Source organism: Nematolebias whitei, chromosome 17 (assembly GCF_014905685.2).
Source record: "Nematolebias whitei isolate Nwh7 chromosome 17, NemWhi1, whole genome shotgun sequence".
Lineage (NCBI taxonomy): Eukaryota > Metazoa > Chordata > Actinopteri > Cyprinodontiformes > Rivulidae > Nematolebias > Nematolebias whitei.
This window is the reverse complement of record NC_056514.1, coordinates 40,515,451-40,520,174: the sequence shown is the minus strand read 5'-3', so window position 1 is coordinate 40,520,174 and position 4,724 is coordinate 40,515,451.

Here is a 4,724-nt window from a genome sequence, read left to right as displayed (position 1 = left end):
AGTTCACGTCTGGCACAAGTTCACGTCTGGCACAAGTTCACGTCTGGAATAAATTCACGTCTGGCATAAGTTCACGTCTGGAATAAATTCACGTCTGGAATAAGTTCACGTCTGGAATAAGTTCACGTCTGGAATAAGTTCACATCTGGAATAAGTTCACATCTGTCAGGTGCAGAAACAGCAAAGCTAGAAAACAGCAGCACTAAATAATCCGTTTGTGCCGTCACGATGCACGGGAAATGCTCTTCAAGACTTTATTCAGCCCCTTGACCACATCTAGAACTTCACAGCTCATAAAAGCGACTGCACTTCCAGCAGAACTCAGGGGTTTATCAATAATTGATTTTATTGAATAAAAGCAAACTCCAGGTCTTAAAACAAAAACCGAACACGTGCACTGTGGCTGGAAGTGTGGTTGTCCAGGTTGATGAAGTTATGTAAAGGTCATGGATGTTTTCACTTACTGATGTTAAATTAAGGTAGGAGGTTAAGAGAGTCTGTCTATTCAGAGAGGAGCCTGATAACTGATAATTGATCATTTGTGGCGCCTTCAACAGCTGTGAGCTGAAGCAGAGGTCGTCTTGACCTCGCCTCTGTTGGTAACTGGGATTTAAGCTGTTCCCAACTCGTTGTCCGCGGGCAGACCTTGTGATCAGGACTTGGTGTAACATCTTGTACGTCCGTTTTCAAAGCTGCAAGGATTAAAAATGTCCCGCTTCCTTTTGTGGTTTATTTGATTAATGATAATTAAATTATCCAGTGCAAGTGTTTAGTGGACCTGGACGAGGCTTACGGTTTTGGAGGGGGAACAGATAGAGGGAATTCATGGACAGGATCTCAAGAAAAGAAGATCTGGACTGGTAACGACAGGGTCTCATTTTTGCTTTTTGCAAACGATACGGTTCTGTTGGCATCTGTGAACCGTGGACTTCGGTGATTACTGGGTGAAGCAGCTGCGACGAGAGTCGGCATGAAAAACCTGCCTCAAGCAGCAGCGTTCAAGTATCTGGATGTCCTGGATCAACAGAAACGTATCATCTGCTGTAATCAGGGTGTTGCTCTGGTCTGTTGTGGTGAAGAAGGTGCTGAGATGATTTGAAGCTCTGGACTTACTGGCTTGTCTAGATTCCAAACATCGCCTATGGTCCTGATGGATAGATCAGGACTGAAAAATCCTGGAGCAGCTGAAATGAGCTTCGCCTGCGAGGTGGCTGAGCTCAGCCTGAGAGATGAGGTGAGGAGCTCCATCATCTGGAGGAGCTCAGAGTACAGCTGCTGCTCCTCCTCATCGAAAAGAGCCACCTGAGAAGCCTCAGGCATCTGATTAGAACGCCTCCTGGACACGGTTTTCCAGGGCAGACCCAGGACTCTCTGGAGGGATTTTATTCCCTCTCAGACCCCCACCTGGAGAGTGTTCTTGCATTTCATCATCTCTAATCTCAGATTTGTATAATCAGCAGAACAGGTCGTGTGTTGTATCACATCGTGTGGTTTCCAGATCTAATGAGAGCATGCAGAACGAGTGGTTTTTATTTTTCAATGACAAGCCTGGGAGCTGAACCCTGGGAGCTGAACCCTGGGAGCTGAACCCTGGGAACTGAACCCTGGGAACTGAACCCTGGGAGCTGAACCCTGGGAGCTGAACCCTGGGAACTGAACCCTGGGAGCTGAACCCTGGGAACTGAACCCTGGGAGCTGAACCCTGGGAACTGAACCCTGGGAACTGAACCCTGGGAGCTGAATCCTGGGAGCTGAACCCTGGGAGCTGAACCCTGGGAGCTGAACCCTGGGAGCTGAACCCTGGCAGCGTGAGCTGCTGTATTGCAGCAGAAACTGCTGTGGAGCCAAGGACACGCAGGAGGAGCATGGACTGAGGTCTGGACTCGGTGATGACGATACGCAGCACCTGTCTGCTCACTCCGCCCGTCTTTTAACGGCAGACAACACTTTTACAGTCGTGTTCGAAATAAGAGCAGCGTTTATAAATGTGAGTGAAGCTCAAAATCCTTAAAATAGTTTTTATTTCCATGCATTGGGAACACACCACACGTTATATTCTAAATGAAGCCATGAAGAAAAACGTATAAAATGTTTAATTTTACAGAAAATTAAGAAAATTGAAAAACTCACAGCGTCTGCATTTTACCTTACAAACTCATATTTACTGTATAAACTGAAAACTTCAGGATTTATTCCAAACTAACCTTTACTTGTGTAACCACTGAACTGGTCTGTGTTGCACGGAGTCAACCAGCGCCTGGCACCTGTCCACAGGTATTCCAGCCCACGGTGGTTTGACAACATTCCACAATTTCTCTGCATTTCTTGGTTTGGAACAACATTTTTCACGTCACCCCACAAGTTTTCAACTGGACTGAGGTCCCGGGGTTGGACTGGCCGCTCCATAACTTTGACTTGGTTGACCTGGAACCAAGACGCTGCTCACCAACTGGGGGTGTTTGGGGTCGTTGTCTTGTTGAAACACCCATTTCAAGGTCATTTCCTCTTGGGCTTGAGGCAACATAATCCCTTCAAGCGTATTAATATATGCAAACTAATCCATGATCCCTTGTATGTGATAGAATCAACACCGCAGTAAGAGAACCATCTCCCTGACACAATGCTTGAACCACCGCGCTGCACCGTCTCCAGAGAACTGTGGCTTGAATTCAAACCGTCTGCGGCCCGAGACCCAACAAGAACAATCAATCAGTCCACACGGTGCTTCTGTTTCTTTGTAGGCCAGTTGATGTGTCCTTTGGCAAACGTTCTCCTCGTCAGCACTGGCGTCTTCCAGCGGTCACAGCCCTCATCGTTAACTTCAGACCTTCTTTGATCACCCTGGAGCTCATCACTGGCCGAGTCTTTGCCTTTCTGGCTCTTCTTGGATCCATTCGAACACAAGTCTTTCATTCTCTTCCAGGTCTCTCTGGTTTTGCTTTCCACTTTAAAGCGCTGGAGATGATTTTAGCCGAGCAGCCTATCGTTTTCTGCACTTCTTCATACGTTTCCCCCTCTAACCAACGATTTAATCAAAGTACGCCGTTCTTCTGATCAACGCCTGGAACGACCCTTGGAGAGAAATGCACGTTCAGCGCTGGTTCATCCTGAAGAGCCACCGGATCGACACGTTTCTTCACAGAACGACCTCATTAACTGAACTCCACACTGCATTTTTTTTGGAGCGAGCCTCTTTCAATCAATTTCCAATTACACAGACTCGGGAGCGTGTTTACTGATACTGGTTCTGCTGGTTTTCTATGGCTCTACTACACCTGCTGGTGAATTATTTACCATGTGGTAATATGATTCCTACCTAAAACACTGATTGATCTGGTTAGTTTAGTTGGACTTGTACTATTTTAAACACGACTGTATGTTAAAAGAAACGTCTTGTTTTCCAGCTAAAATGTTGAGAAGAGTTGAATCAATCCGAGCATTGTTTACAAATCCCTGAGGAACATCTGGATATGAATCAAAGTGCTCACGATTACTGAGATAAGCCACAGAACATTAAGACAACAAGAAGGCAAAAAGTGCCAGACAGCGTTTTGATGAGCTGGAGGGAAAACCTTCATGGGTCAGAGCGGTACCATGTGACGTCCAGAACCTGCAGCTGTTTCTGTGAAGAAACTGAATCTGTTCTCAGTCTGACTCTGTCGCTGCTGCTCGGAGACTAAAGCAGCTGAGCTCAGAAAACAAAAGCAGCCTGCAGGATCATTCCTGCAGAGTCCAGCCGACGTACGGGATGAACTTGGGAGTCGGTTTCACTGGGTGAGGAACAGCCGCGCTTTGATTCGTGTGGAAAACATGAAGCAACAAATCACGGCATCGTCACACGTGGATCAATCTGCTGCTGAAACCATCATCTACAACGTTTCCTCTGACGCTGGATTAAAGTTCAGAAACTCAACAAAAAGCCATGAACTTTGACCCCAAAACCCAAATCCAGCAGAGCGTGGAGCTTTACAGGAAATAAATCAGAACCAGACGTTTGCAGTTCGGATCTGCTTACGTGTCCCCGACCTCGATGGCTCTTATTGACATACTGATAAAAGACACCGGGCCGTTCTGTGCTTACAAGTCACTTCCAGTGACGGAGCTCCGAGCAGCCGGGCCTGCTGCAGATGTTTCCCTCTGTTCGCTGCTGCTTGAGCTCGCAGGCTGGATGGAGATCAGAACGACCTGGATCTGGTCCAAGCGTAAAGAAAAATCTACGACACGTCACGCAAACTGTAAAAGATTTCCCAACAAATCTGTGGTCTTATCAACTAAATTCAGTCTTTGAAATGTATAAATATATAATTAATATGCCTAAAGATAATAATCAAACATGTTTTTTTTATTCATTCAACCTTATTGCTACCTGGATTATTGAGCGCGCATCAGGATATTTATAATTAATTAATTATCTACAGGTTAGTCTCACTGAGGCTCGCGGACTCATTTACAACAGAGACCTGATTTAACAGAGTGATGACAACAGACCATCATAAAAGAACTAATATAAACTGAGAAACAAATGAAAGAAAATTTAATTAAAAAAATAAACAAAAGCAGCTACATTGTAAAGGAATGTAGAAAACTAAAAACAGGAACATGTCTGTGTTGGTTGTTCTCAGGAACTGAACAGATGTTTGAAGCCACTTAGAGAGGTCAAAGGTCGAGAGCTTCAGGTCTTTTTACAAGATATTCCAGGAAACAGGAGCGGAGTAGGAGAAGGT